General features: G+C 41.0%; 2 long non-coding RNA genes across 4 annotated transcripts in view; one reads left to right on the forward strand and one right to left on the reverse strand.

Annotated features, from left to right (window-relative positions):
• Positions 1-4,273: 4,273 nt before the first annotated feature.
• Positions 4,274-10,297, reverse strand: LOC117970207 (uncharacterized). 2 transcript variants are annotated; one of them, XR_009323831.1, is made up of 4 exons: positions 9,894-10,297; positions 8,928-9,759; positions 8,620-8,837; positions 4,274-5,390 (listed from the first exon to the last, which is right to left on the reverse strand). It is a non-coding gene; the product is annotated as an uncharacterized LOC117970207 (long non-coding RNA). The 2 variants fall into 2 exon arrangements; XR_009323830.1 differs by lacking the exon at positions 9,894-10,297 and having other exon boundaries at positions 8,928-9,886.
• A 578-nt stretch (positions 10,298-10,875) lies between these two features.
• The window catches only part of LOC117970210 (uncharacterized), a 7,292-nt gene continuing 4,250 nt past the window's right edge, over positions 10,876-13,917 (forward strand). Inside the window, exons 1-3 of one of the 2 annotated variants that reach the window (XR_009323833.1) lie at positions 10,876-11,097; positions 11,251-11,337; positions 13,264-13,441. This is a non-coding gene — a long non-coding RNA (uncharacterized LOC117970210). The remainder of the gene's footprint in view (positions 11,098-11,250; positions 11,338-13,263; positions 13,442-13,917) is intronic. The other variant, XR_009323832.1, reaches the window with a different exon arrangement.

Genomic DNA, 13,917 nt, shown 5'->3' on the forward strand with positions numbered 1-13,917 from the left:
ACAGGAGGGCGGGTACCAGTGTTTGTGAAACTTCCACCCCTTCAGTGGCTGATGCAACCGCCTTTCCTCCTCCGTCTTCCACTGGCCCGCAGCTTTTTAGAGGCAGGACTGTATAAAGAGTCTATAGAGTATGCGACGGTTCTGTGTTGGTTTATTTTGACTGCAGGAAGCGCCTCACTTGTTCATGTCAGACCGCAGTAACATTGCAGTCGGGGGAAGTCAGCTGCAGGTCTGTTGTTACCACACGGCTGCAATACTAATAATAAACGCCAGCGGGAAGGGAAAACTGCTTTTATACTGAAGACACAACGCTTAGTAAAATATATATAATGAGGAGCTAAGCATATATGCATATATATATATATATATATATATATATATATATATATATATATATATATATATATATATATATATATATATATATATATATATATATATATATATAAACCTAATTTAACCCCCCCCCCCCCGTGTTAAAATTAGGTTTTATTATATTGTCACTCGACTTTATAAAAAAAATGTATCGTAGCCCAACTCCCAGCAGCAGCAGCAGCACGGAGCTCTATTTTTGAACTGACCGAAAATCGTGCTTCTACCTGGGCTTCACTGATCTGTCCTTAGCACTACGGCTTCCGAAAACGGAGATAGGCCGGTGGTCGTATTCCTGAAAGTCTTTTTAACAGAGCCCTGCAAACACACTCACCGATAGACCGATAGCGATCGAGGGACGGTGTCAGTGTGCGGTTACAACAGAGCCCTGACAAACACATCCACCGATACACCGATACTAGCGGTCGAGGGGACGGAGTCAGTGTTCTGTATTAATAGCACCCTGTCAAGGCAGAGCAGCTCAGACCTGCACCACCAGCACACAGCAACAGCAGCAGCAAGAGCAAGTCCATACATCTCTCTGTTAGTTTTACGGATCCAACTCGTAAAATTGTCCCTGTCGGAAGAATGGCGGATGTAGTCTTTGTGTAAGTAAATCAGTATTTTTATTAAATATGTTTGAGATTTTATGTATTTTCAATCCAGCTGAAGAAGGACTTGTAGTCCGAAACATCCTGATATCATCGATTTATTATTATTATTATTTTTATTAATTCACATTTTTATCTGCCTACATTATTTTGCTGCTCTTGGTGCACAGCAGTTTTCCTTTTTCAAATGGTCAATGTATAGCTTACACAGCAAAACAATATTACTGAGGAATCCTCCCTCCCTCCCTCTGTCCTGTCTCTCTCTCTCTCTACCTCTCTAATCTCTCTCTCTCTCTCTCTCTCTCTCTCTCTCTCTCTCTCTCTCTCTCTCTCTCTCTCTCTCTCTCTCTCTCTCTCTCTCTCTCGTCTGCTTCAGGAGTCCCGTGTAACTCAAAGTGCCACAAGGCTATTATCAGCAGCATATCTATTCAGTGCCTGTCTTTGTGGCGCAATCGAGTCATATTTTGTTCGTATTTGATCAAAGCTGTAATGAACCCTCCCTGTGTTTTCTCTGCAGGAAAGATCTATCCTTTCGCTTTCTAGGACTCTCTGTCAGTGTTTCATCAGCAGCCATTGGACGGAAGGAGTTCCTTGGCCTGGTTGGGCTCGCAACAGTGGGAGTGGTGCTCTGCAAATGTAAGCTGTGTTTTGGTTTTTTGATTTGACCTTTTTTTTCTAAGCGAACGGGCAGTTTTGACAGGAACCGAAAAGTCTGTTTTGATTTTGAAGACGATTTATTTCAAGACGCTGTCCACTGTCTCTTTAAATAAACACGCATTTTCTTTTTCAGATATTGATGTTGCTCTGGGGAGAAGCCGGAAAAGCCGGAACAGCCGGAACGCGGAACTCCGAACTCGGAACGCGGAACTCCGAACTCCGAACTCGGAACGCGGAACTCAGAACTCCGAACTCGGAACGCAGAACTCAGAACTCCGAACTCTTGCCGGCAGCGCGCTCTACGATTGAACAGAACCTGCTTCAGAGCTAACAGCGTGCCATCGACTTTGGAGGCTGGACTTGTGCCGTCGGCTTTGGAGGGTGGACTTGTGCCGTCGGCTTTGGAGGGTGGACTTGTGGAGGCTTTTCTACTGTATAATAATGCTGGACAGGAGGGTGGAAATATGAAGGCTGCCCCTGTGTTTGCAGATCTGTGGATGGATTCATAAGATGATGGTCTAATGAAATGTGCGCATATATCTATATGCCCCGTCAGTTCCAGGCTTGCTCCATAGCGAGATTCAGCTGTTCATTTTGTGATTGGGTTTGTTTCCGCTCAGCTCAAACAGTTACAGTGCGCGTCTCTCACAGGGTGACACGAGTCCCTTGAGATGAAACGAGGAGCGGAGTTTGAATCTCATGTTCGTGTAATTTGATGTGGATGCGTTAAGTGATGATGGAATGACTGTTTCTGGACCCGACCAGAAGACATGAGAATGACGTGTTTATATGGTAGAGGATTTGTAGGTGTGAAATATAATGGACATGTTTTATACGATAGAGAATTTGTAATTACGAATTAAAATGACATGTTTATATAGAGAATTTGTAATTACGAATTAAAATGACATGTTTATATAGAGAATTTGTAATTATGAATTAAAATGACATTTATATAGAGAATTTGTAATTATGAATTAATTGCATTTATATAGAGAATTTGTAGTTATGAATTAAAATGACATTTATAGAGAATTTGAAATTATGAATTAAAATGACATGTTTATATAGAGAATTTGTAGTTATGAATTAAAATGACATTTATATAGAGAATTTGTAGTTATGAATTAAAATTACATTTATATAGAGAATTTGTAATTATTAATTAAAATGACATGTTTATATAGAGAATTTGTAGTTATGAATTAAAATGACATTTATATAGAGAATTTGTAATTATTAATTAAAATGACATTTATATAGAGAATTTGTAGTTATGAATTAAAATTACATTTATATAGAAAATTTGTAATTATTAATTAAAATGACATGTTTATATAGAGAATTTGTAGTTATGAATTAAAATGACATTTATATAGAGAATTTGTAATTATGAATTAAAATGACATGTTTATATAGAGAATTTGTAATTATGAATTAAAATGACATGTTTATATAGAGAATTTGTAATTATGAATTAAAATTGCATTTATATAGAGAATTTGAAACTATGAATTAATTACATTTATATAGAGAATTTGTAATTATGATTTAAAATGACATGTTTATATAGATCATTTGTAGTTATGAATTAAAATGACATGTTTATATAGAGTATTTGTATGTATGAAATATCATTGACATGTTTTATATGATGGAGAATGTGTAAGTACGAATTAAAATGACTTGTATATATGGATGTGAAATTGCAATTGTCATTTTTCTCATCATGTCACTGAATAATTGTGTTGCTTTTCTGTGACAGGATGAAATGCTGAACTGAAATCGCAAGCCCTTTTCTATTTGTTTCTTTACATGCTGGCTAAATGATTTATTATCACGCCCTGTTGCTTCACAAAACACACAAGCATTTCATATTGTTAATGAATTATAAAGTATTAGTTTTTTCTTAGAAGACAGCGCCAGCTACTGAATTTTCACAAACACAGCACAGCTCTGGCCAAAAGAGGCTAACTAGTATATAAGCAGGCATGTCATTATCAAACCATTGTGAATGCAAGTCATACATTTGACATGTTAGATATAAAACCTCTTTAACAAAGAAGACGAGTGAATTAACCTGGAAGTGTTCCTCCATTTAACACAGCGGGTCAACTCTGCAAGACATCACATTAATAAATAAGACTGCTGTGTTTTTTAACAAAAAACATGAATTGAAAATGATATTCAAACGAGATAAATGGCTTACCTCAGACAGGTCAGAGATGAAAAACAGACCCTGCCGGTTTTACCTTCCTAATCCACGGGAGGGCGCCAGAGACAATGCGGAGTCCCCAGTGATGTCATATTTAGTTCTTTGCTTTATCGCGCTGAACTGATGTAGTCTGGCTACATGTTAAAACAAATACCGGCTGTGTGTTTCGGGAGATAGTAAGGAATGCTGCTGCTCGCGTGTGTAAGACCTGCTTCCATGATGAATTCATCCCCTCTCACTCGCCCCCAGGGGATTGTGAGGAGGGTTCATTCATCATGAATGGAGGTCTTGCACACGCGAGCAACAGCACTAGTGACAAAGCAACGTGGAAGGAATACTGAGAATTACACCCCCCCCACCCCACACCCACACACCCACACACCCACCCCCACACACACAAAGAAAGTCTTCTGACAAATCTGATAAAAATGGGTTTTATTTTCGATTGCATTTTGAAAATACAAAAAGAAGCAGTACTGTATAAAGTGACAGCATATTCAAAGATTTTAATAAATGTAACAATTCCATAAAAAAGTTTGATCTCGTGAATTGATTCATTAGAATCACTTAGCAGACGTTTTTTATGTGAACTTTAACAGACTCAACACCCTGAATCTCAACGCGTTCATTTTAAAGTGCTTCCATTTCACAAGAAACAGGATTTCGCTCCAGCCGTCAATCCCACCGTTTCAATATCACGTCCTGTCAGATGAATTCACGCAGCTCTGTGCAGAGTCTTCGTGGTAACGTTTAGTTTCACACACACAACACAAACACCTTCTTATTACAATAAGGAACGGGGTCACTGGACTTACTGGAGACAGGAAGTCAGGCAGGTAGTGTCACACACGCACACACACTGATTGCTGAAAGAGAACTACAGAGTTTACAAATGATGAACCGACTGGGAAAAAGAGAAATCTCTCTCCACAACAGGTAGCCACTGAACACAAACACACAGAACAACAACAACAACAATAATAATAATAATAATAATAATAATAATAATAATAATAATAATAATAATAATAATAATAATAATAATAATAATAATAAGGCTACACAGCGCTTAATTTGTAAAGAGGCGCCAGAAATGATTCATTCCGCTCTTAAGAAGCACACACACTCGTGTTAGATGGTTCCAGTCACATATTCTACATCATATGCAGAACACGCGTCCTCCGAAACGTGTTCCTGCCAATCCGTCACTTTTCACACTGCGGATCCACAGCGAGGCCACCTATCATGCCGGAGGACAAAGCAGATCTGATGGCTCCAAAGCAGACCCGCAGGCGCCCTGGCAGCCACAGGGGGTCGCTGCTGCGCGGTGAACCGTGGATTGTATGTAAAAACAGAAATCAAATACATTATGCAACAACATAATCGGGTCTACAACAAAATGTATCTTTATTTACACTATTTACAAAGGGTCGAGATCAGGAAGTCAGGCAGGGTCGCCGTGAGGTCGCTCCGGACTCTGAATCCTCGACAAGCAGCTCTGAAGAGAAACGCACTGTGGCATCCTGGGAGAGTCTCTGAGAATAAAAACAAATTAGGATAATGTGTGTTTGTGTGCATGCGTGCGTATCAGTGTGTGTGTGCGTGTGCGTGTGTATCAGCGTGTGTGTGTGTGTGCGTGTGTATCAGCGTGTGTGTACGTGTGCGTGTGTATCAGTATGTTTGTGTGTGTGCGTGTGTATCAGTGTGTGTTCCCGATGAAATATTCCAGTACCTCGCTTCCATCATCTGATCATCTACCAGAGTGGAGCTCAAACTCCCTCACTGATCATCTACCAGAGTGGAGCTCAAACTCCCTCATTGATCATCTACCAGAGTGGAGCTCAAACTCCCTTATTGATCATCTACCAGAGTGGAGCTCAAACTCCCTCACTGATCATCTACCAGAGTGGAGCTCAAACTCCCTCACTGATCATCTACCAGAGTGGAGCTCAAACTCCCTCATTGATCATCTACCAGAGTGGAGCTCAAACTCCCTCATTGATCATCTACCAGAGTGGAGCTCAAACTCCCTCATTGATCATCTACAGAGTGGAGCTCAAACTCCCTCATTGATCATCTACCAGAGTGGAGCTCAAACTCCCTCACTGATCATCTACCAGAGTGGAGCTCAAACTCCCTCATTGATCATCTACCAGAGTGGAGCTCAAACTCCCTCATTGATCATCTACCAGAGTGGAGCTCAAACTCCCTCATTGATCATCTACAGAGTGGAGCTCAAACTCCCTCATTGATCATCTACCAGAGTGGAGCTCAAACTCCCTCACTGATCATCTACCAGAGTGGAGCTCAAACTCCCTCATTGATCATCTACAGAGTGGAGCTCAAACTCCCTCATTGATCATCTACCAGAGTGGAGCTCAAACTCCCTCACTGATCATCTACCAGAGTGGAGCTCAAACTCCCTCATTGATCATCTACCAGAGTGGAGCTCAAACTCCCTCATTGATCATCTACAGAGTGGAGCTCAAACTCCCTCACTGATCATCTACAGAGTGGAGCTCAAACTCCCTCACTGATCATCTACCAGAGTGGAGCTCAAACTCCCTCATTGATCATCTACCAGAGTGGAGCTCAAACTCCCTCACTGATCATCTACCAGAGTGGAGCTCAAACTCCCTCACTGATCATCTACCAGAGTGGAGCTCAAACTCCCTCACTGATCATCTACCAGAGTGGAGCTCAAACTCCCTCACTGATCATCTACCAGAGTGGAGCTCAAACTCCCTCACTGATCATCTACCAGAGTGGAGCTCAAACTCCCTCATTGATCATCTACCAGAGTGGAGCTCAAACTCCCTCACTGATCATCTACCAGAGTGGAGCTCAAACTCCCTCATTGATCATCTACAGAGTGGAGCTCAAACTCCCTCACTGATCATCTACCAGAGTGGAGCTCAAACTCCCTCATTGATCATCTACCAGAGTGGAGCTCAAACTCCCTCATTGATCTACAGAGTGGAGCTCAAACTCCCTCATTGATCATCTACCAGAGTGGAGCTCAAACTCCCTCATTGATCATCTACCAGAGTGGAGCTCAAACTCCCTCATTGATCATCTACAGAGTGGAGCTCAAACTCCCTCATTGATCATCTACCAGAGTGGAGCTCAAACTCCCTCACTGATCATCTACCAGAGTGGAGCTCAAACTCCCTCACTGATCATCTACCAGAGTGGAGCTCAAACTGCCTCATTGATCATCTACCAGAGTGGAGCTCAAACTCCCTCACTGATCATCTACAGAGTGGAGCTCAAACTCCCTCACTGATCATCTACCAGAGTGGAGCTCAAACTCCCTCATTGATCATCTACCAGAGTGGAGAAAAAAAAAAAAAGTTTTTTAAAGTTCAAAACTGTAGCGGCGAGCTCGTGCATTTAACAGCAGAGTGGCGTGTTAGGATGCGTTCACTTGAGCTTATAGATAGTGTTTAATAATTCTGATTATGCGTTTAATTCATATTGTGTTTAACGTGCTGGACCTGGTCTAGTGTGTTATTTTATTTAGTCTTTTCTCGTGGTAGTATCGCCCGGTTTTTATTTTGAAGTGCGGCACCTCTGACGTGTTTAAAGTTAAAAATCTCTTCTTATTGTTTTGTTCTGAAATGCGGCTCTCTGAGAATTTAGCATTTCTAGTCTCATAATATAACGCGACGACTTTTTGTGTAAAATCAAGACAATATATGATATTTAAAACATTCCTTCAGATTCTCGTCCCTGAGGTTAATAATGGTTATTTAGCGAGAGGGTGGGGAAAGACCGAGCAAGAGTCAGAAACATCTCTTCTCTCATCCCTTTATGCATTTCTCCTCCCTCTTGGCTTTTCTCTCTCTCCTCCCTCTTGGCTTTTCTCTCTCTCCTCCCTTTATGCGTTTTCTCTCTCTCCTCCCTCTGCGTTTTATGGAATATCCTGGCCATGGCTAGTTTTTATTTTATTATTGCCCGGTGTTTATTTCATCTCTTATTGAAAGTTTAATCTCCCTCAAGCTCAAATTCCCTCATTGATCATCTACAGAGTGGAGCTCAAACTCCCTCATTGATCATCTACCAGAGTGGAGCTCAAACTCCCTCATTGATCATCTACCAGAGTGGAGCTCAAACTCCCTCATTGATCATCTACAGAGTGGAGCTCAAACTCCCTCACTGATCAACTACAGAGTGGAGCTCAAACTCCCTCACTGATCATCTACCAGAGTGGAGCTCAAACTCCCTCATTGATCATCTACAGAGTGGAGCTCAAACTCCCTCATTGATCATCTACCAGAGTGGAGCTCAAACTCCCTCATTGATCATCTACCAGAGTGGAGCTCAAACTCCCTCATTGATCATCTACAGAGTGGAGCTCAAACTCCCTCATTGATCATCTACCAGAGTGGAGCTCAAACTCCCTCACTGATCATCTACCAGAGTGGAGCTCAAACTCCCTCACTGATCATCTACCAGAGTGGAGCTCAAACTCCCTCATTGATCATCTACAGAGTGGAGCTCAAACTCCCTCATTGATCATCTACCAGAGTGGAGCTCAAACTCCCTCATTGATCAACTGAGCTGAACCCCCCACCCCCCCCCGGAATAAATAAATAAATAAATAAATAAATAAATAATGTGATTGGGGCTCATTTCAAACTGTCTCGGCAGCTCTGTTCACAGGGGGGGGGGGGGGGGGGGGGGGGGGCATTGTCTCACCTGACCCAAACCCAACCCTGTAAACTGTAAAGTGATCCAGTTTCATGTATAAAGTTTTCTTACTTGTGTGTCTCAGCAGCTGCTGTCGATTCCTCGGCTCTGAAGTTGATAGCTCTGTCCATCGTGCATTCTCTTTGCTCTGAAGTCGAGAAGTTTGTTTATCGAGTTTCCCTCGCTGAGCTGCCGTCTCTTTTCAGTTTCTTCTCGCATGTTTATTAGACCCGGGCTGGCCGGTTGGTTTTCCTCCACGTTATTATTCATAGACGCCTCGTGTATTTATTCTAAAAAAAAGTTTACAAGAAAAACAAGTTTAGTGGGGTTTTTTTTTTTCATTTATTCTATTATTATTATTATTATTATTATTATTAGACCCCTGGTTTCCTCCCCATGTTGCACGCCCAGTCGCTTTCCCCTCACAGCTCAGAACTGAAGCCTCTTGTTGGAGTGACTCTGACACAAGCATGCTAGGGGTCCCAATAAAGGATAAAGAAACAAACACCGAAATCCACAAACAGGATGATTCTTGTGTCTGAAAGAACAAACAAAAATGTGCAGCACTAACAGTACAAAGCAGAAAAAGAACAAACCACAATACATTTGTAAAGAATGACACACGTATGACTGCCACAATCAGACCATGTAAATAAGAGATTTAAATAACACTATACACAGAATACAAAAGCAGCAATTTTAAAGTTACCTTAAAACCCACCAAGATAAGAAAGCTAACAGGACAAAAAGAAAGATTTTAGCTGCTTCCATTTGTACTGTTTTTGAATGAATACTTCTGAAACTCATACTGCTCTATCTTGATCAAATCCCTTCTACGTTTTTGTTCATTTTTTTGCAACATATAGGATTTTCAGTTTGTTGTGTTGTTTTAGTAAGCTGGGGAGGCTCAGTTATTTTTTTCATAGCTCAGGGAGGCTCACTGTGACAGAGTTTGAGAACCACTGGTCCAGTCAAATGGACCTACCTGCTTAATCCGACTTGTTAGACACGTCAAGCGACCGCACTCAGGTCACGTGAAAGGGGCGGAACTCGACTCCACCTCACAGCGCGCTCCACTTCCGAGTGAAGGCTCCGAGCGCGCCCCCGAGAGCTTTGCAATAACCCGGGGACGCGCGTCTCTCCGGACAACATTATATACACGAACACAGACTCGCCAATCAAACATAAACGACACTGGGCTGAAAATGAAGGCTGAAATATAAATGAGACAATCGCAGCTTTAACGGGACGTCTGCTGTTAAACTGTTAAAAAGCGAATTCTTACAACTAATAATTGAAACACTGACACGACAAAACTGACTCGCCTGTTACAGAAAATCTCTTACCGTGTAGCAGCAGATGAGAGCACGGGGTTTCCAGACTGACTCGCCAGGGTTTATTGTTACACTGTACACCCTTTAGACCGGGGTGTGACGTCACTGCAGGCAACTCTTCTATTGAATGTGGGCGCGCGCGTGCACGTCGGCTAACCAAAGCTTGCGGACGAGCAAACAGAAACATCTCCTCCCTAAAGGGAGTAAAACTCTCCGTGCTTTTAATACCAAAGTCAGGAGCTCAAAACGGAAGGAAGATCCGCCAGTTTGAAATGTGCACAAAGAGACACGGGCTAGAATCATCCACGTAGAAAATTAAAACTGAATTTATTTGTACAGTAAATATCTGTGCGGGAATCACCCTGATGTAATAGAAATCGCGTGTTTAAATGGTAATACAGTTTATAAATCATCACACACACACGGACAAACCGCAACGAAATACTGACGCATGCGCGCAGGTCAAAGTAGTGCAAAACGCAGATGTTGATGTGATGCGATGGCGGTAGCTGCATTTTATAATCGCGTGTGTACGATCATGCTCAATAATAATATCAATGTATAATGATGCCGTTAACTCTCTGTGCCTATTATTATTATTATTATTATTATTATTATTATTATTATTATTTATTTCTTAGCAGACGCCCTTATCCAGGGCGACTTACAATCGTAAGCAAATAGACACAACTCAAACCAGACACAACTTACAAAGAAAGAAAATATCTGCATTTTAAAAAACACAATTGCCTGATATTTGGGGTAATTGTGGTGGGATTATGATGGGGGGGGGGGGGGGGGGGGGGAAATTAGGTTTTATAAATTTAAAAATATATAATGCTTCGCTCCTCATTATATATATATATATATTATTAATTTACTAAGCTTTGTGTCTTCAGTATAAAAGCAGTTTTCCCTTCCCGCTGGCATTTAATGTTAGTTACTGTTTTTACTGTTAGTAACAGCAGACCGGCCGCGTTCACTGTTAACCTGCGGTGAAGGCGCATGCGCGCCGCGTCTGCTGTGAACGCGCCTTTAACAAGCCAAGTCAAAATAAAATAACAACTTCCTTTTAATGAACCAGAGCTCTACAGAGCCGCGGGCCAATGGAAGGAATTTCGCTGATGACGGAGGAGTCTCCCAAACACTCCCCCGGTTCCTAGAATGATCCAGCTAAGTCGATTCTGACACTCAGACCCCCGCGCTGCGCTGCACGGTAAGCCCGGTTTTGTAAGAAGCTCGCCAGCTTTGCGATGGCAGTGTTTGGATTGCTAGTTGTAGTAAACTCGAGAAACAGTCCCGGCTTAGATACAGTAATAGATGTTGATATTGTTTTGTAATGTCAATTATTATTTATTTCTTCTTCCAGAAGTCGCTTTTTCGCAGAGCAGGTTTCATAGGAGACACCTCGGGAAAGCTGCGATCGTCTCTGTTTTATTTCAGCTGTGATTTTCAGGTCAGAAACAGTTAAAAACATCCCGGTTTTGTATTAAAAAAAAAAAAAAAAAAAAGGTTTTTAAAGTTCAAAACTGTAGCGGCGAGCTCGTGCATTTAACAGCAGAGTGGCGTGTTAGGACGCGTTCACTTGAGCTTATAGATCGTGTTTAATAATTGTGATTATGCGTTTAATAATTCTGATTGTGCGTTTAATAATTCTGATTATGCGTTTAATAATTCTGATTGTGCGTTTAATAATTCTGATTATGCGTTTAATAATTCTGATTATGCGTTTAATAATTCATATTGTGTTTAATAATTCTGATTATGTGTTTAATAATTCTGATTATGCGTTTAATAATTCATATTGTGTTTAATAATTCTGATTATGTGTTTAATAATTCTGATTATGCGTTTAATAATTCTGATTGTGCGTTTAATAATTCATATTGTGTTTAACGTCCTGGACCTGGTCTAGTGTGTTATTTTATTTAGTCTTTTCTCGTGGTAACATCGCCCGGTTTTTATTTTGAAGTGCGGCACCTCTGACGTGTTTAAAGTTAAAAATCTCTTCTTATTGTTTTGTTCTGAAATGCGGCTCTCTGAGAATTTAGCCTTTCCGGTCTCATAATTATAACATGGCGACTTTTTTGTGTAAAATCAAGACAATGCATGATATTTAAAACATTCCTTCAGATTCTAGTCCCTGAGGTTAATAATGGTTATTTAGCGAGAGGGTGGGGAAAGACAGAGCAACAGTCACAAACATCTCTTCTCCTCCCTTTATGCATTTTCTCTCTCTCCTCCCTCTTTGCCTTTTCTCTCCTCCCTCTTTGCCTTTTTCTCCTCCATCTTTGTCTTTTCTTTCTCATTATTTATTTCTTAGCAGAGGAAACAATTTAACACGAAACAATACCGGGTTAAATAACACACACACACACACATATATATATGTGTGTGTGTATATATATGTGTATGTGTGTTTAACACACAAACTCAGAATTCGCTTTTGAACAGAGACGCCCCGGGGAAGCTGCGATTGTCTCTGTTTTATTTCAGCCTTCATTTTCAGTCCGGTTTCTATTTTATTTTATTTTATTTTATTTTTTATTGTGTATTAAAGTTGAAAACTGAAGCGACATCCAGGTTTTTAACAACAGGGTTAATGCGGGGTGCAGCAGCGCTATTTTGTAACTCAAACACTTTTTTATGGATTGTGGGATTAATCGCTAATATTCTGTTTAACTTCTCGGACCATGTGTCGTTTTAAAAAATAAAATAAAATAAATACATTTATCATGGCAGTACACAGTGTTGTATTTTGGGACAGAGTAAACGAAACGTAAAGTTTAATCCTTTCTTACAATGTGTTTGTTCTCCAGTGCGCGCTGTCTGAGAAGTCAGCGTTTTCAGTCATAATGTTCCGACGTTTTCTGAAATTTCTCCCGACACTCGAACACAAATCCAGAATTCAATTCTGAAGAGTCGGTTTAGTACACGGCGATCCGGAAAAGCTGAAGCATGTTTATTTCAGTTAGAAATGCAGTCCTATAAATTAATATAATGCATCAAAACAAACACATCCGGAATTAACTTTTGAACAGAGCAGTTTAAGACGCCTCGTCTTGACCTAATGAGGACAAAGCGTTATGAACACTTCCTACTCTTCATCTATCTTAGATAACACAGATCTGTTAAAACATGAAGACTTTATCCTTTATGGGGCTCCTCCAGCATGCTTGTGTCAGAGTCACTCCAACAAGAGGCTTCAGTTCTGAGCTGTGAGGGGAAAGTGACTGGGCGTGCAACACGGGGAGGAAACCGGGGGTCAAATATTAATAATAATAATAATAATAATAATAATAATAATAATAGGACACAAAAAATAAAAAAACACTAAACCTGTTTTTTCTTTCTTTTTTTCTTTCTTTTTTTTTTTTTTTAGAGTAAACACACGAGGCGTCTATGAATAATAACGTGGAGGAAAACCAACCGGCCAGCCCGGGTCTAATAAACATGCGAGAAGAAACTGAAAAGAGACTGCAGCACCGCTGGAGCAGCTCGATGGAGAAATTTATCAACTTCAGCGACGAGGAATCAACAGCAGCTGCTGAGATGAGCAAGTAAGAAAACTTTATACATGAAACTGTATCACTTAAAACAAGAGTGTGTAACTGCTGTGTGCGGACAGAGACCCGACTGAGGGGTCGGGGGTTAGGGGTAGGGGATGCTTACAGGGTTTGGGGTTGGAATTGGAATATATCGCTGGGAATGCTTTTGTTGGACACACACACACTGAGACAGACACAGACACACACACACACACACTGAGACACAGACACACAGACACACAGACACACACACACTGAGACAGACACAGACACACACACACTGAGACACACTGAGACACAGACACACACACACTGAGACACACTGAGACACAGACACACTGAGACACAGACACACACACACTGAGACACAGACACACACACACTGAGACACACTGAGACACAGACACACACACACTGAGACACACTGAGACACAGACACACTGAGACACAGACACACACACACTGAGACACAGACACACACACACTGA

Source organism: Acipenser ruthenus, unplaced genomic scaffold (genome assembly GCF_902713425.1).
Source record: "Acipenser ruthenus unplaced genomic scaffold, fAciRut3.2 maternal haplotype, whole genome shotgun sequence".
Taxonomy (NCBI): domain Eukaryota; kingdom Metazoa; phylum Chordata; class Actinopteri; order Acipenseriformes; family Acipenseridae; genus Acipenser; species Acipenser ruthenus.